General features: G+C 40.9%; 1 protein-coding gene and 1 long non-coding RNA gene across 7 annotated transcripts in view; one reads left to right on the forward strand and one right to left on the reverse strand.

Annotated features, from left to right (window-relative positions):
* Positions 1-380: 380 nt before the first annotated feature.
* LOC136097858 (uncharacterized) lies at positions 381-18,149 on the reverse strand. 3 transcript variants are annotated; one of them, XR_011737714.1, is made up of 4 exons: positions 17,898-18,149; positions 16,005-16,926; positions 4,296-6,650; positions 381-3,942 (listed from the first exon to the last, which is right to left on the reverse strand). It is a non-coding gene; the product is annotated as an uncharacterized lncRNA (long non-coding RNA). The 3 variants fall into 3 exon arrangements; XR_011737715.1 differs by having other exon boundaries at positions 6,072-6,650; positions 17,898-18,119; XR_011737716.1 differs by lacking the exon at positions 4,296-6,650 and having other exon boundaries at positions 17,898-18,116.
* SATB1 (SATB homeobox 1) overlaps positions 18,035-27,292 on the forward strand; it is a 93,090-nt gene continuing 83,832 nt past the window's right edge. For all 4 annotated transcript variants that reach the window (XM_065830680.2, XM_065830684.2, XM_065830685.2 and 1 more), the window contains exon 1: positions 18,035-18,229. The gene's annotated coding sequence lies outside the window, so the exon portion shown is untranslated. The remainder of the gene's footprint in view (positions 18,230-27,292) is intronic.

Genomic DNA, 27,292 nt, shown 5'->3' on the forward strand with positions numbered 1-27,292 from the left:
TAAAAACTGAATTTGGACCACCAAGGCTTTCCGAAAAAAAAAAAAAAAAAAGTAATAAAATTTCAGTTGCAATCCTTATATTGCTCTTCAGGAGGCCAAGATCATTCCACATATACCAACCTCAACACCCTCAATGCAATTGGAGAGCCAGAGAGGTCAGGCACATCTCTGCAAATGACTGTTGGGGACATGAATTCCAAGAGAAGTTGCATTCAGAAAATGAGCCCCCGTATAGAAATGCAGGGAATATGCTGGAAGGAAGAGACTTTTCTCTCAGTCACATGAAGTAAAACTGTAGCGGGTATTATCTTGCAGGTCTGTGAATAACTCAGATTTTTCAAGTGTCAGAATTATATATAGCAGAACAAAAAGAAACAAGCTTTAAAACAAAGAAAATCATTCAATTTATTTTCCCAGGTTTTACATTTGGAAAGATGTGGCAGAGAAACCCCAAAGTTAAGGGAAAACAAGACACGGGAAAACATGCTAAATAATCAACATTCTTACTATAACAGTCACAACAGTTGATGGACCAAGGGTGGGGTATATAGGACACAACAGAGAAGGTTTCAAGTGGACAGTAATACAAGTATTACAGAGTAAAAAGGTGAGTTATATTCCCATCAGCGTGTGACCTGCTGACATGGTTTTAAACAGCACTAGTCTTACTTAAAATGAGTGTTAAAACACAGTAATTAGCCTGGATTGTTGCATAGCACATTTTCCTGGTGTTAACAATCAGGATTGTCAGAAGAAAAACTATGAAAAACATAAACTAAGTGCAAGCCAATATGGGAATGCTTCCATGGCTCATGGAGAGACTGCCCCATTTATTGCAAAGGCATTAACTGTGACATCCTCTGGTGGAGTTTGAAAGGGTAACAAGATTACTTTAGTAATATCACAGTTAAGAAAGTGTGCAAGAACAAGCTGATTATCAGAATCAGCACAAATATTTTATTTTCGTGACTGAAAATAGTTGAAAGCAATAGGAAGAAATATTGGATGCCAAAAAAAATAAGAATAATTTCACTCAAGCATGAGATTCATCAGCCAGCTCTCAAATTTGAGCCCAGACATTACTGGCAATTCTAAAAGAAAAAGCTCAGTAACATGTTTTTTAAAAATACAAATGCTTCTGCAGTTACTGTTTGCATCCAGATCACAAAGAAGAAGTATCAGAACATGAAGGGAAAGGTCTGGCAGTCCTGCTGAGCAAGATGAAAACACAACAAGAGCTAGAAGACTCACAAAACCAGACAACCCCTCCAAATCCTGGTTTTTGGTGTGGGTTTGTTTTGTTTTTGTTTGTTTGTTTGTTTTTTCACATTTCCCCAAACAAGATATTAGGAAGAGTGTTCATATATTGAGGAAATTATCCCTACAAGATTTGAGAGATTCTTCTCAATATTGATTATTAGAATATTATTTATTCCTGCTTGCTGAGGGTGTCCTCTCAAAGCAACTGGAATCAAAGGTGTATTAAGGCAAACTTCCCCCCATATTTTCTGGAGCAGCCATGGAGTACTGCAAGAGCCTCTGCTGGCAGGAGACGATGTAATCCCTGGTGGTGCCTACACCTGTTGGTTATTGTCACAGGAACGAGTGAGGGTCCCAGGAGGCCGCACAGACATCTCTGCCACCCTGGTACAGGAGCCACCGAGATCCACATCCTGACTGTGCGTGTTGCCGAGCCCTGAAGTAGCTGGGGTGGCCAGGTAGTGGCTCATCACCGTTGTCCGCAGAGAGGAGAGATGGAAGAAGATGCCTGAGCAGTTCCCAGGGCGAAATTGAAAAGAGGAGCAGGGGCCAGGGCTCTGGAGGAAGGCAGAGGCACAGGTGTCCGCAGCCGAAGCGCCGGAGGGAGGGTCACCTCGCCAGCGTGGGCCCAGATGGCACTGCACATGGCTCTCCCCTGGCCAGAGCTGTGACCACTGAGGCAGCACCTAAGGTCATGGCAAGGCTTGGCAGAGACTTTACAGAGCTCCCTCTCCCCGCACAGTCACTTGTATTTGGAAGGCCGGTGAGTTTGCAAATGTCAAGCTGCTCTCCTCTGATCCAGGGAGGGCTGCCTGGTAACCTTCCAGAAGATGGTGCCCACCAACCTTTGCCCTGGGATGGGCGACCTGCCTGCTCCAGGCAAAAAAAGAGAAAGCAAAACAAAGCACAGTGATGATCCTCCACTTATCCCAAAAGTGTGGGTGCAGGGTCAGTCATTCCTTGCCTGGGAGGCCACTGCAGCATTGTTTGGCTGGTGATACATACTCAGGGCAGCTGAGAAACATCAGACCTGGGCTCAAGGCGCAGCTTTCACCAGCCAGGCACTGCATGCCAGGCATGGTGTTAATCTGGTGCTTGTCAGAAGGCCTTGGCTGGTAGATATGACACCTGGTCAACCGATTTTGATGCTCCCAACAGAACTGGTGCTTTCTACCTCATGCTTGAACATTATGTTCCTCCTCCCTGTCTTCCCCAGACACTTGAGTTGCCTGCAACATATCTTCTGCAGTTCATATTGGTGGACAGGGACACTGGTGCTGGGCCATGCGTGGGACCAAGGGTTAGGACTTTGCCAGGAATACCACGGCAACTGTGGGAGTGAGGACAAGTCCAACGACATGTCACACAGTATGCCCCAGGGACAAGATTGGGACACTCCAGGGATACTGTAAGGGTACCTCTGTCATGAAGATATGACAGGTGTCAGAGGAGATGTTCCTTTTGGGGTCATCCATAGTTAAGGAAGCCTTGTGAGTGACATAAAGTGGCAGGATAGTCAAACACCTGCCCAGGACCACAAACTCCGGGAATCTTGTGACTTAAACATAGTTTCTGTGGTTTTTTTTACAAGTTCCAAGAGCATGAAAACATGACCTAAATATAATGAATACAGTTACAACTATATTCACTCTGCCTGAAGCAAGAGAGAGGGTGGACTGTGCTATGCATCTCAGTAAAGTGTACCAGCTCAGCTAATAAAACATTCTTCGTTCTCGCCCTTGAGTTTAATTTGTTGTTGAGGCACATGCCAAAGGTTGAGCATTTCAGCTCATTTAAGGAGTTATGACCCAGCACTGTACCAGAGCTACCATATTCCAAAAGACTGAACATTGCTGTTAATCACACCTTTCTAGCAGATCCAGAGAGGAAATACCATAAAATTGCTTAGTAAACAGTGCATCTGCATTGAATAAAGACAAAAGTTCCATTTGACATATTTGAAACAAACTTTCAAAGGAAAAGGTGTGAATTCTTATGACACTTTTCCATAAAGGTCTTTTCTGCTGCCGTTACGGTGTACCTTCCTGGGATAAATGTGTGGTTTACAGCATCAACATTACAACATATAAATTTTACCACTCACACTTTATGCCGTAACACATGCACAGACACATTTTTTTTCTCCTCGATCTTCTTCTGGATTTCTTAAGGGTTGTCTACATAGGGGAAGCTAAGCAGCACAGCAATTCTGGGATAACTACTCTGTGATAGCTCCCTGTGGACACTTCATTGCAATAAAAAAAAAAGACTTTATTTGGAAATAATTACTCTGCATTGTGAGTGGAATAATTATTCTAGAATAAAAATCAGCCTGATTTCAAGATAAAGTTTATACACCCATGCAGGACTTTTTGTCTGTTTCAGGTTTGGGGTTTTTACCCCAGCATATGAATACTGTACAAGAATAGCTGGAACTTTTTTCTTTCCCTGGAATAGCTATGTTAGACCATTTTTCTTTATAGATAAAGTTGTTATATCTAGTTCAATAAAATGCCCATCACCTGGATTCTTGTTAGTTTCAAGTGCAATTTTTCTCAGTCCAAAATATTTGTGCTGGCAGTCGGTAAAGGTTGATGGGCCCTTCCTTGACATGGTCTTTCTGTTCCTTAGTAGCAGGGGACTTGTCCTCTTCAGTGTATTCTTCAAAGAGGAAATCTGTAGCTGGAAGCAAAAGTGTTATGGATTTCATTTTGTGGGATCATGCTTGAAAGTATCTTCTTTTTTGTACATCTCTAGCAAAAGAGAGCAATTGTCTCTGGCCCTTAAATCCAGAAGAGTCAAATCATGGCTGGCAAACTCTTACCTAATAGTGTTTTGTCTCTCTCCCCAGATGCAACTGGCTATTTATTTTAAGCAGTTAGGTAACAGACAAAGATCAGAGAAGGCTGTGATGGTTTGCCTGTTAAGCAAAGCTGAGATAGCTCTCCACCTGGCCAAGACACAGACCAACCACAGACAACTTTCCTGGTCTTTTATCATTGATCATTCTCCAAGTTCACTCAAGCATCCCTTACCTCCTGTATTTATGACCTCTCCTGCCTTTGTATTTTAACTGGCTCTGCTCTCCGGCTGTGGGTGGAGTGAAATGTGTAAAAGCACCTGCCCATGATGCTGTGTTTCCATTCAGCTTCAGGAAAAAAAGGTTTATCCAGTAATTAAAAACTCTTTTTCTGCCTTTAGATGTGTCTAAGTGTTTCTAGCAGAAACATAAGTCATGCAAACAAATCCATTCCTCATTCACCTTGCTGGCCCGCCTTTCTCTTTTAAAGACATATAATTCTGTTTGAAGGTGATCTTCAGGGTTCTTAGTCCTTTCATAATATGGTCTTTCATTTCCTTCCTTACCCTTCAGCATTTTTAAGGAGATCTGGCAGCAAAGGCTGTCTCAGATACAGAATGCGTTCATGATACTAATAGTGTTTAATGCATAGTCCAGTGGAGCTATTTAAAGCATCACATGAACCATAAGGAGTTAAATTCAACTGACTTCAATATGAATCAGTTTTATGCACAAATAAATTGCCAGGCAAAGAGCAAACTGCAAATGTTGCTCCTGATTCTGTGTACACCAGCATTTTTGGTAATTTTTAAACATTCTATATTATCTTTTAAACAACAGATGGTGTTAATAAAATTATAAACCACACCCCATAAAAAGGCAAACAGCAATAGCATTTTCCATGGAAATAATACAAGGTATATGATTTCTGCATTTATAAAAAGCTGAGCGTGAAAAACATTCACATTGAAAAAGATAAGACCCAAAATACTCCTTTTAATTTCTTTTTAATGCAGCTTCAGCATTTTAATTAGTATCAATTACTATGAATAGTTTTGGATGTGTTTTAACTTGTTCAAAAGTTTCAAAAAAAAGAAAGTTTTTTATTTGTTTTGTATTAGTCTCTCACTGCAAGTTCAGATGTGCAATGCAATGTGAAAAAAAGAATCTACTTTAAGAAATGGAGTTTGCTTTGAATCAGTTAAAATGAAAGAGATGGATAGCATGTTAAGTTTTCTGTGAGCTCTGAGTATTAAATTACTTAATAAAGAAAAGTTAAATTTGGCAACACTGGGTAAGTAATCAGAAAATAATGAAAACACTCTGAAATAGGTGACAAGTCAAAGCTCTATCAAGGGCCAATTCTTATTCCAGGAAAGCTTCCATTAACTTGGATTGAAGTGAGAGCTTTTGGTACTTCCACAGATGGAAAAGAACACAGACTAGTCCACGTAGAGATCTTTATTCTACCGACATATTTCAAAAGTTTATAAACTAGATGGAAACAGACTGGCTTTCCCCTTTAGAGTAAACTTCCCGTCTGAATATCATGCTGGGAGAACGCTATGGTAGTTTCTCAGCTACAATACGAAGACATATGGACAAAACAAGTGTCTTCGGTACACGCAGGAGAATGCCACCAAGCCTGTCATCACTTGGGTCATTCAGCACTTCCTCTGCCTATTTTGAGCCCAGCCTGCTGCCTTATCGCATTATGCTGGAGGGAGAATCTGTTTCTTCTCTTCTCCATCTCTCTTTTTGATATTCACAAGGCAGTCTTCTTCCCCTCGAAAAGCTCAGTTATCATGGCAGCCCTGCTACTTTTCTTAAGGAAATGAAAGTGAAGTGTGTTTGTTAGAGAGCTGGGCAAGAAGTCTGGTATTGAGAATCTGAGCATAGCTAGACTGCAGCATGATGAAGTGTGAACCCAGTCAGACTCTGCACTTAATTATGGAAAGCAGTGATTATGCAGGATGAAAGTCCTGTCTCAGCCAACTGCTGCCAGGTCTACCTGTCTTAAGGAGTTTCAGCAAGGCGTGTGGCTAAATCTTCATAGCTCCACCCTTCTTTTGCAGCCTCCTGTGGCATGTGTGCGTCTTCATCTTGTAGTCTTCAGGGCTAGTCCTCTGAGTGCAGTTTATATGAGTCAAGAGACTCACACTTGCATTACCAAGATCAGAATCTAGCCATTTGTATGTCTGAGCACATACTCTCCTTGAAACAAGTTTGTGGTAGTATATTCAGGAATGTTTTGCACTTGGGTTCAGATCTGGTTCCAGCTGGAGTTCCCTTGTAATGTTCCAAATCTCATTAAGTTAATGAGAGGGTTTTTTTTTTCCAGCAATTTCAATGGGATTCCCTGTTTCTGTGCCCACATCCTCGGCTCAGCGTTGCATACGGGAAGCCAGAGCAAGTGTCAGGAAAGAGGAGGTCACGCTCCATCCCTGCTGCTCCCTTTGCAGCAGGACACTGAGCAGGGCCATCAGGGTGGACATGTCAGAGGTGACCAGTAGCCACTTTCACCTGCTTCCCTCATGCCTTGTTGTTCCCTGTTCCCCAGTTTTCTCTGTGTTCTGGTATGGTCAGAGATCTGGATTTAGGAACTGGAGCAAGGAAAGTTGGACAAGTAAAGAAAAATTTAAAATTAAACAGGAATTATGTGTGTGTTACCAAGCTTGGGGACTGCATACTGACATTACAGTGATGGGTAACAGTGTGACTCCCACCTATAGGTCAAGTTCAATCATTTAACACACGCTTTCTTCCTTTTCAAGTATATTATCAAATTGACCTCTCGCATTTGGCTGCCCTGCTGGCCACCCAAAAAGAAAATAAAAAAAAAAAAAAAAAAGAGAGACTGCAGACAGAAGAGAATGGCCTCAGATGAACTGAGGGATGGCTGGAAACCTTGCATAGCTGGTGACAAAGCTTCAGCAATCAGGACAGTCAAACCAGTATCTTTAATGAGAACCAGAGTCACCCACACAAACAAGTTGTATGGACTCAAAGATAGGTATCTTCTCATATCCAAATCATACACTTCCTATTAGCACTACAATTATTATATAGACTCACTAAGAGAAGACTATTTTCCTAAATATTTATTTAGTGTTGATAGAATTGCTTACAAAACCTCTCTCTCATTCTGAGACTCTCTTACAAGACTCCCTTGTTCCCAACTTCATTATAGCTACTTATATTATTACTGTAAATCTTTCTAATGCCTCAAATGTTTGGCTCTGAAGAACATTTTTATAATGAGGGTGGGGCAATGCAAAACTTTTCCTCTCCTAATTCATTGCTAAATTGTATTTGCAAGTTCAAATGCCAGAGTGATGAAATCACAATATTATTCATTGGATTTTGTTTGATTATTTGGTAGTGTTGTAGGAACGTATCTATAAAACTACATGAAAAGCAAAGCAACAGAGCTTTAGGGGTTTTCCGGAACTTCTCTTCCGCACACATCAATTTTACTGTATGACTGTCCTGAAAGATTTATGCTTTGTGTTTTGAGGGCCAGGTTTTAAATGGCTTCACAGAATAAAAATATTAAAATTTAAATGCAACTTTAAAAATGTGTGTTGGACCTTTGGGCCTTCTGAAGAGGTCAAGTTCAAGACACTTATAAAAAGACCATTCCCAGAGAGACTGCATGGGAAAGCCTATTAACATTACTGCTTTCCCTTTATTTCCCCTTTGATCATAAAATAAGGTTATGGGTGGCAAAAGCTGTAATGGTGGGAAGATCCCAAATAGGATAGTATGATTTAATCTACTGAATATAAAAAAAACCAAACCACCAACAACAATGTGGTGGGGTACCAAGCAAGACTATGACTACAAAGTGCTTTGCTAAGGAGAAACAAAACCAAAACCAAAACCAAAACACATGAAAAAAAGCCCTGAGCAACTCCACAGTAGGAATGATATTTTTTTCCTTTTTTTTTTCCAAAAAAAAAGGGAGATGAAAAAGCATTTATATTCTACTTCTCATTCTTTAATTAAATCTCATTTTGTCCATACGACCAAAAACATAACTATTTTTTAAGATGAGTTCCTAAATCCTGAGTAAAAATAAACAAGCTCCACGTCTCGCTTAAGAAATAACAAAGGACAATTATCTGTTTATCTTAGGGACATGCCTCAAAATCTCCATATTCCATAAGGAGAATATCAAAGCCCTCCTTTTTCTACTAATAGTGACAGTGACTGATTTAGGGGAAGAGAGGGAGAATATACAAGTATGCATGAGCACTTCTGGTCCCATTTTCATCCAAATAAACTGGCTTTTGACTTGTTATATACATATATTGTTCTAAAAGCTGGGGGCTTTTTCTCAATTTTACTGTGTGAGGTAAAATTCCGAAAATATACTATACAAATGGTCTTCCATTCCTGCTAAGGTCATTTTTTACTATGTGGGTATCAAGAGGTCTAGAGCATGGAACAGACACAATCTCATTGATTTTAAATAGTCCCATATAAATAAAAGGAAAATTTGGCTCTGAAGACCTCTAGCAGAAAACTCTGTTATTGTCATTAATATCTTAAATGCAATCATTTTTCTTTTAATTAACATTCTAAAGAGAAGAGGAAGTTGGAAATCCAGATAAATGTGTTATGAGTCAATTAAGAAGCCAGGATTAGCATATGCAATCAAGATGGGTGAAGCAAGATTTCATGGAAGAGTTCATGAGGAAGCAACCAGGATGCAGCATTTGCATGGGCAACCTCCTTGGTTTGTGTTCTTCTCAACCTCAGTATTGTTGACTTGACTCACTGCATGAATATTGCCAAGCAGTAGCAAACCACAATTTCATTTTCCTGCTAGCACAGATACAACTTACCTTGTCATGTGGTTTTAAAGAAGACAAATCGTACGAACTATGGCAAACAGTAGAGGTCTTTTTCTTCTTTCTGCAGATACCCTTTTTTTTAATAAAATATCTTTCTAAACCCCAGTTGTATGAATATAATCATTAGATACTGCAAACTGTCCTACTGTTCCTCGATCAGGTCGATCATATTGAATACCCCTCAGGGACTAGAATTGGGGTACTTCACACATAGGTCACTTGAGCAAGTGAAGCCTTTATCAGGGGGTGACTAGTGGGAGATACAAAAGGAGCTGATGAACTCACACCAGTTACTGTCAGAGATGAGCATTTATATTCTAAAACTAATGTCAAATTTACAAGAGAATACAGTTGGGTTTTTTTGTAGTAAAACAAAAAAATAAACGACCTTTATGGATACAAAGCCTGAAATCTTCAACATTTTTGAGCTGATTATTCTAGAGATGGGTCATCATGGACAGTCTTACAAATCTACTATTCATGGTGTATCTCTTCTACAAATAAACTGAAGGCGTGAGTTTCCTGGGATGAAAACCTAGTGTCTTCCTAACTTCACATTTCACAGAAAGAAGAATTCAAGGCTTTTAAAATATGATACTTGATGAAAATAAAAGTAAGTTAATATGTATCTGTGATCTCAATTGTCCTGAAAAAAACTGTCCATGGCACTGCAGAACAATGCAAATTTAGCATAGCTGCTGAAGTACAGTCACTACTGAACTAATTTCCAACATATGGCATGGTTTTGCTTAGATCTACAGACTGAATATACCAATGTATATGAACAAATTAGGATAGAAGGGTGTGTTTCAGAGGCTTTTCAGTGTGTGCACACTATTAAAATCTGTCTGAGATCTGTTTGGAGAAAGCAACAATTATATTTCTTATTAAAGAATATGCAATTACAGCCCTCTTTACACTTCCTGCTTCCTTCAACAATGAAGACCTGTCTGCATTGAAGATTACAAAGTCCTGCACTGTTTCACCAGGTCACCAGACTAAACAGGCCAATCCACTTTGACAGCAATTTATTCCAGATCTTCTCTTTTGGGCCAACTTCTTCTATATTAAAACTGGGCCTATATGGAGATTGACAGCATTGTTATCGTAGGAGAGTGAGCCGATGTAAAATTAAATAAAATGCTCTTTAAACTTAAACAACAAAAGATTTTGTGAGGTCTCTAATGTATTAGTCTCACGTCTATTATCTTTCAAACCTTCATCAGACACTGAAAAATACGATCCTCAGCATTCCCAGTCTTCCATAAAAGTTACTACAGTCATAGCTGTACACTTTATGTACTAAACCATTATTTTAGTTCCTTTTTGTTTATGGTATTTGTCTGTCATCAGAAAAACCAGAAAGTCTACAGTTCAGATTTCTCAGGATCATAAATGGTTTGATTAAACTACAGATGTTAATTAAGACCCAAATCTGTATCTTCATGCATAGCCAGAATAACCAGCTTGTTAGCTAGGGAAAGCCCATGATATTTAGAATATTCCATATTGTAGGATGCAGATCACAAGTGGAAGGGTTCCAGGGCAGCTTTGTAACCTCCTCTTCAGTTGTATCAAGCAGGTTTGGGGAAGGAAACATGCATGGGACAGACTGTTTGAACTGTGCCCATACATCCTATACGTGTCAAAAGCTGTCAGCTATGCTGTAGCAGGGGAAATCTGTGCACTGGACTGCTGTCACGCTGTTACCTTTTTTTGGAGGAAAATATTGTCCCCTGATTTTGAAAGTTTGCAAGTAGGTAAAATGAAATGATTTTTAAAGGAGAAATAAGCATCTCTTCCTTAAAAAGGTCAATTTTTTTTGGTATGTATTTTCATTTTAATTTACTTAAATTCCATAATTCTAACCTTGTATCCCACAGGACTCAAACCAATATGAGTGTCTAGCCATGCTAACCATTACAGCTTCTAATGGGAAACACAATGAGAATTTTCATTATAATACGCAAGCAAACAGCTTCCTGTGCTGTCCTTTGCGATACAAAACAGAAATGGACCAGAAACTCTTTTGAGAGAAGAGTTACCAGCAGATACTAAGTACTGGTGTTAAAGTGAAACCAACAGTTATGAATAAACAGACACTGATTTATATGGTTTATGGCCTAATCCTATAAAGGATTCTGGTGCTGCAAAAACTTTGGTGCTCCCAACATCGAATTTCTTGGCTGATGGTCCCCTACTTGGTATCTAGAATCATGTTTCAAAAGTGTGACTTTCCTGCAGTGTATATGGAGAGATACCTGGGCAGCCTGGAAATCAGCCAGCACAGTGTGCCTTGACCTCAATATAAGCTGACTGGAATTAACCACGGAAAAAATGAGCTTTGTCCCAAATCTAAAATCTTGCCTCCCTCTACAGCCAGGCCTCTACCTGAGTGTTACTTCTAAAGACAGGGCTCTACCCAGGGCTGTCTGAGAGATGCCTCCATCCACTCACTATCTACACCCTGATTCTTTTTATGAAAATAGGTTCCTGTGATCTTTCCTTCAAAACTTATGTTTTATTAAAACATAGCTGGAGGAGAAGGTAGCTTCCCATCTCCCTCTACATAACAACTCTGTGATTAGAGCACTCACGCAATCATGGGATTCATCTCTCCTGCCCTGAAAGGCCCCAATTCACAACTCCTTTCACCCCAGGGAGGACTCTGACCAACGGGCTGATGGTTATTTCAGAAAAGGCAGTCTCGACCCTTTTGCTGAAACAGTGCCTTTGAGCACAAACAAAATCAAGATTCCTTAGATGATAATGTCATGTTTAGGTTATTCCCAGGGTTGGGACACACACTGAGTTTTCTTGGGATTATTTCTGTCTTCGCTGTAATTGTCAAATTCACACACCACCATTTCGCAAAACACTTTGCCAAAAAGCCAGTCATGTCAAGGAGTCTAGGGCATGCTCCAGAAGTGGCCAGGAGGTCAAAGCCGACCAGGACACTTGTGTAGAGGAATGTCATGGTCCTCGGGGCCAGAAGAGTAGGGCATGAGCACTCCTGAAAGCCCACTTGGAAGTCCCACGTGGAAAAGGAACTAACTCCGAGGTATGAATCATGAGAAGAAAAAGCAGTGCTTTGAGGTTTAGGCAACTGCTTAGCAGACATTTTCTGAATCACACCTGTTTGCTCACATGCTTAAATTCCTCCAGAGTCTCACATTTCACACCATCTAGACCCTCTTATTGCCTGAAACACAAGTATTGACAGAGACATCTTTGTGCTCAGCAAAATATCTTTTTATTTATGAAAAAAACAGCACCAGTTGCCAAAGACAGTTATCATTGAACACACTGAGTTGCTACTTCCACAGCATAATCCTTGTCATAGTTCATCTGACAGATTGATTATTCAAGGTACAGTGTACCTACAGTTGGGAATCATATTGCAAGGCTTATGGCTTCACACTGTAACTGCCCTGTCTATAGATAAACCCTGAAGGAAAAATTGTGCTAAACACTATTTTCACTTCACAATATTCCTGAAGTGAAAATATATTTTTGCAGAAGTAAAAAACTTATTTTGACATTGTAACTGTCTCTCCTTGCCTGACAGAAGCATTAGAGGAAGACCTTACTAACCAGATGAGATAAACACCAGACCAAAGACACATTGCTTTAAAACTTCCTCATTTTTGGCATGTTCTGTTTAGGTCTTTATAAAATCTCTAGATTTCCAGTAATAAGATATATGTGTGTTGCTAAACAGCTCAGTGCTGAGGTGTTTATATTATGACCTATAGCAGGAAAAGCCCTTCCAGTGGATTTATCAGGAACACAAGAAAAAAAGACTTTTTTCTCTCATTTCTTATGTTTCCATAAGCCTAATTCCTAAGATCTAGTAGCACACCTTGTAACTCCTAGTTAGGTGTTCAGAATAGCAACAGGACTGTAAGTTAAATATAATTTGTGAAATACATGCCATATTTGATAAAAAATGCATGTAGTCAGAATCATATGATGACTTAATTTGCATAGATGTAAAACCTGAATTCATTATACACAACCTATATTCATAAAAGTAGACAGTCACCTGGTTTCTCTTCACTGGTTTAACCTGGCAGTCCCTCACTAGAGGCAACAGAATTTTTAGAAGCAGCCAAGACGAACCAGACACCAAGGGGAAGGAGAAAAGAAGAGCAGACAACATGCAGGAAAAGTGGTTCACACACATATTAACACAACCCCTTCAACTCTTTCAAAAATTAAAATTTTAGACTGAGAAAAGGTGGAGAGAGCAGTCACAAAAAGAGAAATCAGTCTGATGCCATTGATGCACCTGCAACAAGTTGATCTTCTTTTCTATAATGCGTAAGTTTTAAGGGGAAATCTACAGGATGCAGTTTAGTTTTTTAGCTAATCAAAAGATCTCCTGTAACAGAGATGTAGAACAGAAAGGAGTTACCATCTTGGAGAGAAGCTGAATGGATGCAGGTACTGTGGAGGGGCCTGGAAACATGAATCTCTGATGAATGATTGGTAGAAACTTAAGCCAGCTTGGAGATGGATAGATGAAGTTGTTATTATTGACATGATGCTCATTTCAGCAAACAAATTTTCAAGAGAGACATTCAGGTAGTGAGGTGGCATAGGCCTAAACTCAGGAGTTTGGTGACTAACCAGCAAAGAGTAGAATAACCAAAAGACTGCAGAAATACACTGAAAGCAGCAGCCACATTCAGAAAAAGTCATCTGAGTGTCTTCCACTGAGCCACCAGTGAGATGAAACATCAGACAAGGTTATGGTACAGCTCATAATGGCCACTTGCATTTAAAGTATGCACAGAAGGCCACTCCAGCATGCTTGCATTTATTCACCGTCATTTTCATCTACGACAGATAATGCTAATACCAGTTGGAACATAGTTACTCAAACCAAATCTTAACATTTCATCAAGCTGCTGAGAAAGCTACACGTAGACTATGCTAGTAACCAGGTTTTATTGCTATGTTTCACAAGTACTAACACACAAATAGATTACAAAACTTGGGCTGCTGTTTTTGTATGTTAAGAGAGAAAAAAAGACTCAAACATGTTATTTTCAGTTTCTGATGCGCTTAGCTTAAAGCAAGCCATGAAAAAGCAAGCAGTCACAAGAAGTGTTAGGTGGCATATAGTGTTTCCACTGCTATAGCATTAGCCATATAGTACAAGTTGGAAACAAACCATACTTGGTAAGGTACATATTACGTGGGAACGACATAAGTTTCTGAGCATTACTGAGAGTTCTGCGGATCATCTGCAATTTCAGGCAGATGATGGCCTTCTCAATCAACCATGGGTCAACATAACTCTGAAGTATTCATAAGTTCATGCAGCGTTTCTTCTTAATATTGAACATTTCGTGTCAAGCCCTGGCTAACATCGGATACAGAAAAGAAACCCACATGTATTTATTTGGTTCCCTAGATGCTTTGAACCCCACTCCACTCCTGGCTCTACTTCACTTCCCATCCCTCTCTACTCATGTCTAAACATGAAGATATTTACATGTCTGAAAGGAACTGGAAAGCATCTGTGATATTTCCCAGAGGATCCAATAGTTCTTCTCACACAAAAGCGTATTTCCACACCATTATGTCACAGTAGCACTTCAATAAGGAGTACCTCAGGAAGGACCCCTGACAGAGTTCCAATCAGCAGATTCACCACTTTCACTACCTCACTTGAAAGATTTGAACAGAAATATTTTCAGTTAATATTGTCCTTCACTTGAATCAGTTATGTCTGCAGTCCTTATAGGATGGGTCATCTGGATAAATGTACTTTTATACACTGTTTGAAGTCCCTAAAACTCGTAGGACTTTAAAATCATGGATTTCTGGCATTTCTTGGCAGGTTCTAAATCCACAAATTCATGAGTAGCTTATTGTGATTCATATGCCACTTTCATTTTTGGCAGGTAATGCTAATGGTATTGGAGAATGATTATATGATGATCTGCACCCACTTCCCTCAAATCAGGACTGTAAAAAAGCTCAGAATGTAGCTGTCACCATAAATACACAAAAATACATGTGAAAACATATACGCTTATTCTGTATAGGGTTTTGACTGTACAATTCCAGGCATCAGGGATGAGCAGGATGAGCAGGACTTTCTGCAGATCCTGTAGAACACTGGGCAAGCAAACATCTGGAGGTGGACAATGAGGAAGAGGAAATATATACTACATGTCATTAATAAGAAAGTTACATTGTACACCTGCTTTTTAGGCATGCCATCTGCGCTCAGTCATACCATAATTCAGCTTTGATGACATGCCACAGCTAAAGGGCAGTCAATATACATCTTGCTTCATTGACATGAATGACACAACTTGGTAAAACTCACTGCTTAGTGAGATGCAGTATATGGTTGTCCTGTATGTTTTTCAATGTTTAGACACATACTAAGTATTTTGATACTGATAGCACTGAAGAAGCATTATGGTGAAAACCGATGCACACTAGGTAAGCAATAGAAACTTAGCTATACCAATGCTGGACTTCTCATTATATTTTTTGGCCTGTAACTACATTGTAACATCCAGCAAACATTGTTTACAGTAACCTAATAACAAGCAATTCTGTTCCCATTACTGCTCACAATCTCATATCAAATGTTGCTTGTTTCCAAAGTAAACTGCCCTATGTAGTCGAAAGGTATCACCACACATTTTAAAAAGCTGGATAAATCTTATCTTTAGAAAAGTAAATGCTATCTGAAAAAAAAAAAGTGTGTGTATTTTGAATAATATACAAAATTAGTGAAAAATAAGGCTTATATTACATTTCTCTTTCAAAGATGATGCATTTTCCACAGTGTACTTCAGGATCTTTAAGAGGGAGCTTGGTCTAAATTCCGTTCCAGTCCTGCATCTACTCTTAAATCCATGTGTGGCCTCAGGCAAACGTGTTAATTTTCCTGTTTCAGTTTCTCTGCCTTTAAAGTCGGGACAACACGACTAACCCGAATAGCTTAGCTGCAATTTGTGAGAGTAACTCAATTATTAGATTTCTGAGACATGAAACATTATTATTAGGATTCACTGACCAGCCAGTCAGAAGAGTGTGATACAAATAAAGGATACAGGTCTTTGACAACAGAGGGATGTTGGTTAGTCAGTCAGTCAGGCTGAGTAGCTGTGCAGGGAAGCAGCTCTAGGGAGCAGACAGTTGGACCTATAAAAGTGAGAATGCTCTTTTTGTACTGACTTTCTATTTATTACCCCGTGGTACCTAAGGTCCATAAAAAGCTAAGTCCTCTCTGATAAATGAATAGGTCCAAAGCACTACAACAAATCAGCTGCAGGCAAATAAATTTTTATCTGTGTAAGAGAGCTCAATGTTATTTTCTAGTGGAAATGTCAGAGTTGATTAAAGACTTAGCATTTCTATTTAAAATGAGAGAGTAGTGGATGATATATTCTAAAGGAAAAAAAAAAAAGGCAGAGTTCTGATAACACGGAGATAATGGGGTAAATAAATTTCTGGTGTTGCTGCAGTGACTTGGTACTCAACATACTGGGTCCGAATTTACACCACTGTACATAGTATACATAGGAGTGCCTTTTAGTAACTATGACAAAAATACTCTCCCCACTGGCAAGGTCAATATTATTAATTGTTATTCCTATTATTAACCTTTGGTCTTGTGTATCCTCCACGGATTAATGATTATTCAATAATTGTGCTACAAGGTTACAGTTTCTAATAGCAATTAATAGTAGGGTGTACCACTGGTTAACTAGGAAAAGCATTGATGTATCAACTGCATGGTCTTGGTCTTGTTTCTGAGACATGCAAAGGTGCCTACAGAAATTGTACTTGTCAGTTCCCAGAGCTGAAAGAGGAAATCTGTCTCAAAGTCAAAACAAATAAAAAACGGAGATTGGGCTGGCATCCAGGGTCCCCGCTCTTCTCAGTCTCCTAGGGAATAAGAAGCAGCCTCAGCTTTCAGGGAAACCTGCATTCATTGCCAGGTTCACTCTCCAGGAACTCCACTTTCAAACCCTGCGTCAGCGAAGATGGGAAAGAAGGTCTTAAAAACAAAAGAAGAGAGAACAAGTCCCTCCCCAAGGAGAAGTTACACGAATAAAGGCATTTCTCAAACACTGTTTTTGAACGGCACATGGTGCCAGTGAAACACCAGGCGAGAGAACCAGAGGTGACGCGCAGCGGGACCCGGCCCCGCTACCAGCCCCGACGGAGCAGAGGGGCTGCTAGGCGGCGGCGGGCGGTTGGACAGCGACCCCAGGGGATGCCTGCCCTGACCTCGGGCGTCCCCGGCCCGCGGGGTCTGCCTGCGCGGCCAGGAGCGGCTGCCTCAGCAGCCCTAAATCGCTAGTGGCCGTGGGGCGCTGCCTGCCCGAACGGGGCCGACCGCCGGGGCGCAGGAAGATAAGCGGCGGGGGATAAGCGCGGGGGGCAAGTGTAGAAATAAAGAAGCGGGAGAGGGATGGAGAGAAGGGGAAACGTGGAGGAGCGGGGCAGACGTTGAGAAGTGCGGTGCCCGGGGAAGGCAACACAGGGGTTGCTTCTGGACTCTCTCGCAGGGCGAGGAGTGGGGGCGGCAAGAATGGACACACACAACCCCCTGACACTTCCACCAAGTCAGCCCCACCGCCAAGCGTGGCCGGGAGCGGGCGGAGAGGAGAAGACGCCGCGCGCACACACACATACACGCACAACCGCCGCGCTCCAGCCGCCGCTCGGTCCCCCCAACCTCCGCAGCCCCCCGCCGCCACGCAGGCAAGAAGCAGCAGGCGTGGAGCGGGCGACGGTGCAGGGCGCAGAGCCTCCCCACCCCCCACGGCCATAACCGGCCTCCCGCCGCCGTGCTGCCCCGACGGCACCGCCGCCCCTTCCCCGGGGGCAGCGCGCACCTCCCCGCCCGAAGAGGCTGTAGGAGGCAACGGGCGGGGGGGGCGCAGGCACACACAGACACACGCACACACCGCGGCAGGGCTGCCCCACGCCGGTACCTTGCTGCCTTGGTGTTTTCCGTCCGGGCTCCTCCTTGCTGAGGCAGCTCGGGAGCGGAGCCGAGCGGGCGGGTGTGTGTGTGTGTGCGTGTGCGCGCGCGCGCGTGTGTGTGTGCGCGTGTCTGTGTGTGTGTGTGTGCGTGTGTGTGTGTGTGTGCGAAAGCGATCGAGCGAGAGAGACTCTCCCCCCTCCCCCTCCTCCTCCTCGCTCTCCTTCCTTTAAACGCCCACTCCTGATGGGTGAAAAGACAACTTGAACTTCAGTGCAATTAACTTCGCCGGCGCCTCGGAAGCCGGAGGTGTCGCCGGCCTCGCCCGCCACGCTCCCATGAGTGAGTCGGTCCCGCTCCTTCGGTGTCGCTCCTCGGGGACTGGGGAGGGGGGGACGGGGCCATGCCGAGGGCAGCCGCCGTGGTGATTTACGAAGGCCGACGGTGCCGACCCGGGCGGGGGGAGGCGCGGGGCGGGGGGCTCCGCTGAGCGCTGCCTCTGCCGGAGCCTCCTGGCTGGCACGGGCTCACACCTGCCGCCGCGCCGCTGGCGGCCGCCGTCCCCGCTCCGCTCCCCTGCCCGCCGCCGCCTCGCCCGCCACCGACACGGCGGGAACGGGAGGGTGGAGGCAGAAGGGAAAGAAAAAAAAAAAAGGCAAGAAAAAACCTAAAAGTTAGCAAACTTCTTCCCGGCTCCGCGCGACTCCCGGCAGCGGCGGGCACTGGGAGACGAGGCGGCGGCACTCCCGACGGCGGGGGGCGCGGGGCGAAGCGGCGGGTCGGAGCGGGCGTGGGGGGCGCAAGGCGAGGGGGGCTGGTGGGGTGGTGCTACCGCGGGGCTCGGGGAGTGCGCGGGCGGCCGAGCAGCGGCGGCGGATCGCCCCGCCGGGGGCGTCCCCGTGGCGGCGGGTGGCGCGTCCCCCCGCCCGGCCGCGGAACGGGCCGGCGCTGCCGCTGTCACAGGGAGAAGCGCCAGAAACTCGCCGCTGTCCTCTAGGATTTTATTTTTGATTTTTCCGCTCCGTCTCCAAACTCTCGTCCTTTTGTCGCCGTCTCCCCTCGCCGCTCGTGGGAGCTCCCCTGACAGGCACCTGCCCGGTCCCGAGTTTCCCTCCAGGCTGCTCTGGCTGCGAGAGAAACTTCGCTAAAATGCAAGTTTGATGAAATACTTCGCATGAGCTCCTAAGCTGAGATGAGTTTAACCTGACGAAAGCTCTCCGCTGGTTTTAGTCAGTCCAACTGAGCGCAGCGCTTCTGTGAAAATAATCCACAAATTCAGACCCAGAGACTCCAGGGCGTCTGATCTGGTAGTGCCCTTTCATTCTGGTCCATGCTACTTGGTTGCGAGTTTGTAGCAGTCCCTTATTTCTACTTTTTATTATTTTGGTACAGTGCATTCATATATTTGTCTGCTGTAGTCTGCTGGCAAACATTAGCATTCAAGCTTACATTTTTGACAAATGTGCAGACAGGAATAGCATGAATAGGCATCTTAAATATTAACAACCTAAGCATCTGTTGTGAAACAAATTTAATATATTTACTCTGTTTTTCTCACATTGTTAGAAAAGGTTACAATAAGTGTAAAATTTCAGCTGTAGTTAGCACAAGGAACGCTTGGATATTTCACTATCTCTTCAAGCACTTAACACAATCACCAGATAAAAATGTGTCAAATCAGGCGCACTATTCAAAAACAACTTGAAACAGCGTAAAGACATGAATGTAGGATGTTCTCTGCAATTTGTATTTTCTAATTACTCTTCAGCACTATTTGTAGAATTCTAGAGTGCTCAAGTGTATTCCTATATGCTCTTTAATACATTTATACATATACTCATTTTCTAATTAATTTTCTGTTTGAGAATGTTATTGGATATTACCTTGCTTTTCAAGTCGAAGGAATGGTTTGCGCAGAAATGTGTAATGACATAGAGTAGATAACAAAACGAGCTGGCACAAAATGTAACGTTCACGTATAAACGTGCATCTAAACAGAGAGCACATACACATAATAAGGCAATAGAAGAGAAATTAAAGTCACTGGCTGGTATGCTATGTATGCCCACTCTTGAATACAAACAGCTAGTGGAAACGAAACAACTGACTCCAAGGAATTCCTCCGTCCCTGGAATAAAACTGTTCCGGGTAGAACAAGAGCACAGAAGAGTGAAGTCTCCAAAAAGACTGTAGAGTTATTTCAGGAATCAGTGCATTCCTTCCCTTTTTCCCACAAGTTCAAATATGTAATAAATAAGTCCTTTGTATGCAAAAGAGTTTACTGGAACCAAAAATATTTAAATGGAATGCTTTTTTGTGCATACACTTTGCAAAACTGGCCGTTTCCTTTTTATATTCTTTGTTCATAATACTTTTAAACAGGAAAGTAACTCTCACAGTTTCTCCTCTCCTGTTATTTTAGCACTAATGCGTGAATCCTGACCTGCTGCTGTGCACCCCCAAGAAAGCACTGTAAAGCAGACAAAGTCGATATGGGACTCGCTGATGGGATGTTCTGCTTTGGCAGAACAAGGGGCAGAGAGGAGGTTGCGCCGATAGCCCGAGCGTGCAGGGGAACAGGGCACCTTTTTGGTTTGCAGCATAGGCCCAGCGGGTCAGCTGATGAGCACCTGCCCTCTCCTTGCTGTGATTCCCAAGGCAGGGCAGGCAGCGCCAGCCCTGCCTGCAGCCCTGCCAGCATCCCACGGGCAGCCCCACGCTCAGTCCTGAAGGGAACGTGGGCACATCCACCCCTTCAGCACAAAAACCTCTTTGAGAGTAGGAAAGTCCTGAATAAGCACTAACTCATGCTGCATTTCAGGTCTGAGGTAGAGAGGAGTTTGAATGTGTGCAACTGCCATTTAGAAGATGATCAGCTGAAGTCTGGTGTTGGAAAAAAAAAAAAAAAAACAAACCACCAAATCTTTTAATTGTATGAGCTACTCAATTTTTGGAAGTATTGCCACCTGCTTATTGTCACCTATTTTTAATCTAAGCATTGCCTGGTAAATTTCCTTCTTAAGGTTTCCAGCTGTATTTGGGGAAAAAAAAAGTAATATTATTAATGAAATAGTTTCTGATATATAGAAAAATATATTAAAAGTAGATTTTCTGAATTAAGACTGGAGGAAATAAGACTTCTAAAATGTTCTAGTCATATCTCTAGAATTATGCTATTTTAACAGATACTACTGAAGGATTTTATTGCCCTCTTGTACATAACTGCCGTTGCTCTCTGTAGATATATTTAATATATATCCAATGAAGCCACAGACTTTCCTTCTACAACAGTTTAAACACATCTGGAACATTTTACTTTCTTATAATTTATGTTAATAGATGTAGAGTGTATATACAATCTTCTCAGAAATCATTGCTTTTTCCAAAGGGGAATTTTTTTAGTTTCAGTCAGGGAATATATTTATAAGAACAAAATAACTCAAAATATAGGCAATTCTATATATCATTTTATTTTCTGTTATATTAGGTTGATTATATAAAGCTTTCATTTAGAGCAATGGGATGATGAAATTACAGAGGAGTGATTGGCTTTTCTTTTTTCAAATGGTTCAAGTTGAGGGCTGCAAAAATGAATGGTTTTGGTAAAGTTCTTTGAGTATGTAATATTTTTCATAGAATTCTGACTAATTTAATAGAAAAGCCACAAGTCTCTTAACACGGGAGGCTATATTTTCAGGTAAAATGGAAGTTCTGCTTTTGCCATTATAGGCATCAAGCTTCAGTAATCTGCTCCTCTTGTGGAATGAACACTTTCTACTTAAAGCTATCATGCACCTACTGTTTATTTACGCTGCATTAAACTGACAGCACAGCAATCAGAGGAAAAATATGACTTACTTTCCTGAAGTAAACACCAGTTTATAGGTTAGTGCATGCATTTATATTCCTGTCGCCACTAAATAATGACTGTCTCCATTTAAATATCTACCTGTGGTGTTTTCCGGGGCAGCTGGCTCTTCCTTGTTTAAAATGAGCAAAAAAGGAAGGGGGGGGATGTGGGGGTGGTGAACAAGAAAAGAAAGTTTTGTTATCATTCCACTCCAAGAGGAACTTAATAGAAAAGTGATTCCGTATTCCTTTCTGTGGCATGCAGAAGCCAGTTTTAAAGACATAGTATTCAGTTTTACTTGATATATTTGAATTGCATCTCAAACAGGGAAAACAGAATTCCTTAACAGTATTTGTCTATCCAAGTCACTGAATTTGTATATTCAGGCAATGGCAGATTAAGGGCAGAAGCATTTTATTAATAACTGAAAGCACATATGTGTGTGTGATGAAAAATGTTCTGCAAATCTGTCACTATGCAATCAAGTGCATTTTTTAAACTTTAGTTGTCACAAAGTTGCTACTGATTCTAAAAAAAAAATAAAAAAATAAAACAGTTTGACGGTTAAAGAGTATCTTACAGTTCTTATTGCTTGTTATACTGAAATTTTGCAACTTTATGAAGTCCATGTCAGAAAACTCCATTGATGTTACTTTTAATCTTGGACTAATGCATCCAAATAGCTGGATTTTGAACTGAAGATAACCACGGAGAGAATAACCCACAGTTTGCAGAAAGCTTCCCTAAATTCTCCACCAGAGGATTCCATTAATAACCTCTATGTAAGAGGTCAATTTTTTCCTCAAATTCTGAAATTGTTACGTTTAATATTAAGTTAGCTTATATGTCAGTTCCCATGTGAGCAGTGTAACGAACTCTCAGCAGCCTGGACGCCAACCCGTAACTGTTACTTCAAAAAGGATATACTATAAAGTTCCCTTCAAAATGTAGGTATTTTCAAACATTTCCCATTCTGTGCCATTTAACATTACCATGGTTATCACCAGCACTTCATTACTTAATTGATAACCGTTTTGTTGTGTTGCAAATGTTGACTTTCTAATGGTATCTGCACTGTATTGCTCTCAGCAGGTATAAATCTTGACAGAGATTAATTTTAAAGAGACTTGCCAGTACTGTTTGTGTCCATATGTTCTGATCTGGCCCTCATACCCTGTACGAGCTGTAATCTACTCTTAACCTGAGTAATCTGGTGCAATATAGTAGGAATGGCATAGTAATAGTAGAGTACAGTGTAGTAACATACCTCAGGCACTGTCTGAATTGTAAATAATCTCCTTTTAAACTTGCTGAGCTTGACTTTCCTCCCATGCACACTGGTGGATCACTGCAGAGGCTGGTAGACCTTCGTTTTTACAGTTCTGATGAGGGATGTGTCAGGTGTTCAGGCGGGTTGAGTGACACAGTAACACTTTACTATTTATGCCAAGATCACCTTTATCCATTTATTTAGAACACCAGTGTACAGCCATCTCTTTGGAGATCAATTTTCCTGTGAGACTATGTGCATTTGTGTATGCTGGGATTAGGACAGGCTGTACGAAGGCTTTCTTTCACTGGAGCATAGCCTAGCTCCTCTCTCAGAGCTGTTGTAAAACGTTGTTGGAAACACATTTCCACAGGTGTAGGTTCACAAGAGTTAGCTCTTGCCACCTCGTGCTTTTCTGTTCTGAACTGCAGGTTAGACAGGCAGAAGCATCTGCTCGCCTGCAGATGGACCTCAGTCACCCCAGCTGCACCTGGGTGCAGAACATCAGGATGGGCCACATCTATCAGCTGTGTTGGCCTTGCATAACTCCCAGTGACTATCTTCTCTATCTCTTTGCCTTGGCACATTATGACATGATATGACCTGAGGAGATGAGGGAGGTGCTTTAAACCTCGAGTGCATCTCATCTTCCCAGGATCCTGCTCTGACAGGATTTATTTGGCCAGCAGCAATCATTTGTGTGTCATTCCACTTGCTGCTCACTAGAAGTGGTGATGCACTCGGATCGTATATACCTGGAGGATTGTCTCGTAATCTTGTCTGGAGTCCTGGTTCTGGTTTCAGCCCTGACAAAAATGTGCAATAGTATGTTAAATAACTGACCATGCCACATTTGTAATGGTTAACGCCTTAAGCCTGATTTTGAAAATGCTCAGCACTCGCAACTTCATATGAAAGAGGATGAAGCTCCAGCACACAATCCTTCTGCAAATGAAGCCTTAATATGCTCCTGGTTTATTTACCCAGCTATAAAATTAGTAATATATATGTTTCATAGAACACTGAAGGATTAATTAATTTTTTTATATTTGTAAATCAGTCCTAGAGTGGAAAACATTGTACAACACAAGCTCAAAGAATTGCTGCTCTGAGCTCAAACCCACATGCAAAGGTACGACAAAGGTATTTCCTTTTCAGTAACTGCACTTAGAATACATGTCTGTTTGTAACAGCCAGGTAATTAAAAACATTTGCAATGAACAGGATAAAATTCTAAATATCCTGCATGCCCTGTATTCCCAATTCTAATATGTTAAATAAAAGACAGAAAGAGAGGAGGGAAGAAAGTGAACAAGAGAGTGTGCGTGCACGGAAACTCACGGAAGAACCAAAGCCAAAAAATGAAGAGAAATTGCAGAGCAAGTTTTAAAATGTTTGTAATCAAAGATTAAACTAATATTTTTGTGGAGAGCTATCTTAGAAAGATTTTAAATCATTAACACTTTTCATCATAGGTGGGCTTCCTTGATAAATGTAAGAAGTAAAAAGTCTCAAGAATAATTAAAGGCATCTTAAAACTTAAAAAATTACAGTTTTAGCTTCTAAGGATTCATTGTAATATAATAATACTGTATGCTTTTTAGTGTTACATCTGCACTAGACATTTAATTACAGTCTTTGTGAGACGTTATCTGTATAGTAACCAGTGCAGAAAAAGAATGATATATACTTTTACATACAAGCTCTTGCTTGCCAGCTTTCTTTTTAAGATTGTAGATTGAGATCTCAAATCCAGAATGTTTATGTCTTTAATGTAAACAGCTTAACTTTACACAATTTGGGGGAGGAATGGGGTATTTATTGTAACAGTATTTCTTCTGTAGATACACTTCTTTTTGCAATAACACTTGAACTGTTGTTTAATAGGGTTTTGTTGGTTTGGGTTTTTTTTTGTGTGTGTGGTTTTTTTGTGTTTTGTTGTTGCTGTTGTTTGGGGTTTTTTTTCTGTGTATGGACCCGAAGTCAGCATTTATTTGCTTTTTCAGATGATAGATTTTAGAATACCAAATGAAAAAGCATGTTTAAGTTGTAAATTGAGAAGAAAGATTCAAAAAAAATCTAAGAGTAGTTTGGTACGTTTTTCACGTGTGCAACTTAATGTTTAGAGGAAATGAGAAGCTTGCCTTTCCCATGTCAGATATTGAATATTGTCTGAAACATGTTCTGGATAACATCAATTTGTGGGATTCATAACTTGGTCCACACATTGCTGTGAAAAAGTGAGTACATTTGCAAGAAAGATCAGGTGCATAAAATGAGATTTTTTTCTTTCAATACATTTGCGGATTCCTGTGATTGTGCAGCTTGTGGAAGGTGCTTCTCCACATACTGAACTTCCCACAGTTCCCCGGGTTTTGCTCTGCAGTTATTGCAGGACAAGGCACAAGGGGAACCACATCCAACCATTTTAGAGCAGAGCTTTTCAATCAATCATATGTACGTCTTCTTTTGGGTTTTGTTTTTCACTTCTTAACTAGCAGTGCTGTGCAGGAATGGTACAATATTCTTGTTGAGCCCCTAGTTTCAGTATGCTTTATAAGAAAATCTCGCAGTACAATCAGTCAATCAATCAATCAATCAATCAATCAATCTCTGTCCCATTGACTGTATTTTATTGACTTTATTTTTCTTTCTTATTTTTCTTCACTTGACTTGCTGAATACCATAATCCTATTGGCCACTCTTGAAGAATTTTATTATCATTTTTTCAATATGAGGAATGTAATAATTTTATAATAACATTTTAATCTTTGAAAGTTGTAATTCCACTACTTTCTTTATTTGGACTGCATGTCCTACAAGAAGCTGACTTCTGCATTGCCACTTGAAATGATAATTAGGATACTCATAGGTGTAGTTATTATTTTCTAAACATTCCAGGAGACTTATATAGATACCACACAAGAAAATTGAACCAGTGGAATTTTTTTGAATATGTGGCATGATGACAGATATGCCTTAAAAAGCATTATACTGTCTGATAAATTGCATTTTCGAGCAGTATTTCATATGGGTTCTGTCTCTTTAAAAATGCAGTCTCCTCTATTTGCCCTATTAATTGTTGATATGTTGCCATCCATGAGACAAAAATTAGAGCTGTAATTAAATAATCATGTGATGCTCCTTAGTGCCAGTGAGAGCAAACTCATTTTTCCAGGCCCTGATGGTCACTGATTATTGTATTACTACTGGCTTGCTTTATTTTTTTTTAATGGCTCTATATTGCTGGGTTACCTAACCACTGCCCTTCTTTTAAAATTAAAGGAATTGAAGAACATTAAGTCACTTAATTGGCCAGTGGTCTGTGGGGACACAAAGTAGTCATACCTTCTCTGCTTTTTGGTCACTCAATTGGTTCTACTGGGAGAACTACATCAGTGGTGTGGTTGCGTGCCATTTAATTTACACTGGTGTTTTGGCTGGAATGGATGCATATAGGGAATGCCAGGAGAATTACAAAAGGAGCAGGGTATTAAAATTCAGAAATGATTAAAATTGAAATAAAAGGATGCTGCTTCTTTGCCAGTACTCTGGCAGTCATAATGACACATAGAGATTAGTTTCCACCTTCATCTTTTCCTTCTTTCTCATTTCCTCTTGTTTATTGTTGACACATTTTCCTTATGTCTCTGCTTCTCAGTGCTTTTTTTTTTTTTACTGTTACATATTCCTACTTTTTCTCTTTCCTTAAGCATGGAGAAGCTTACTTAACCTTATTATAACAATAACAGAATAGGTTATTAATATTTAATATGCACATGATTAAAATTTCCCTCTTAAACATAGGTCAGCTCTATTATTAACTGACATGTTATTTTTCATTAAAAATTTTTTATTCTGCCCTTACGGTTTCTCAAACACCCTTTACTTTGGTGGTGATTTAACACATAATGTTTAGAAAACTGTGTTAGGCTAGTGAAAAAAAAGAACTTACCAGTCATGGAAAATCAATTATGCATGAATTCAGATATAACAGATGGAAACTGGTGAGTTAAAGTTTCTCTTTAGCTTAGTGATTTTTTTTGTTTTGTTTTTGTGACACCTGTCTCTTATGTATAGATAAACATCTAACATAGCATACTGCTTTTCATGCATCTTTGTGTATTTTGCTTTTTGGGTTTGGGCTTTTTTTGTTTCTTTTTGGTTTTGTCAGTGAGGCATAAACTCATTTTCTCCTGTTTCTAACTTAACCATTCTTAATTTGTTTGTCCAGTAGCATTTCTTTATTGCCTTCCTTTTCTAGAGTTAAATTGTCCTGTGATGA

This window comes from Patagioenas fasciata, chromosome 2 (assembly GCF_037038585.1).
Source record: "Patagioenas fasciata isolate bPatFas1 chromosome 2, bPatFas1.hap1, whole genome shotgun sequence".
NCBI classification, from domain to species: Eukaryota; Metazoa; Chordata; class Aves; order Columbiformes; family Columbidae; genus Patagioenas; species Patagioenas fasciata.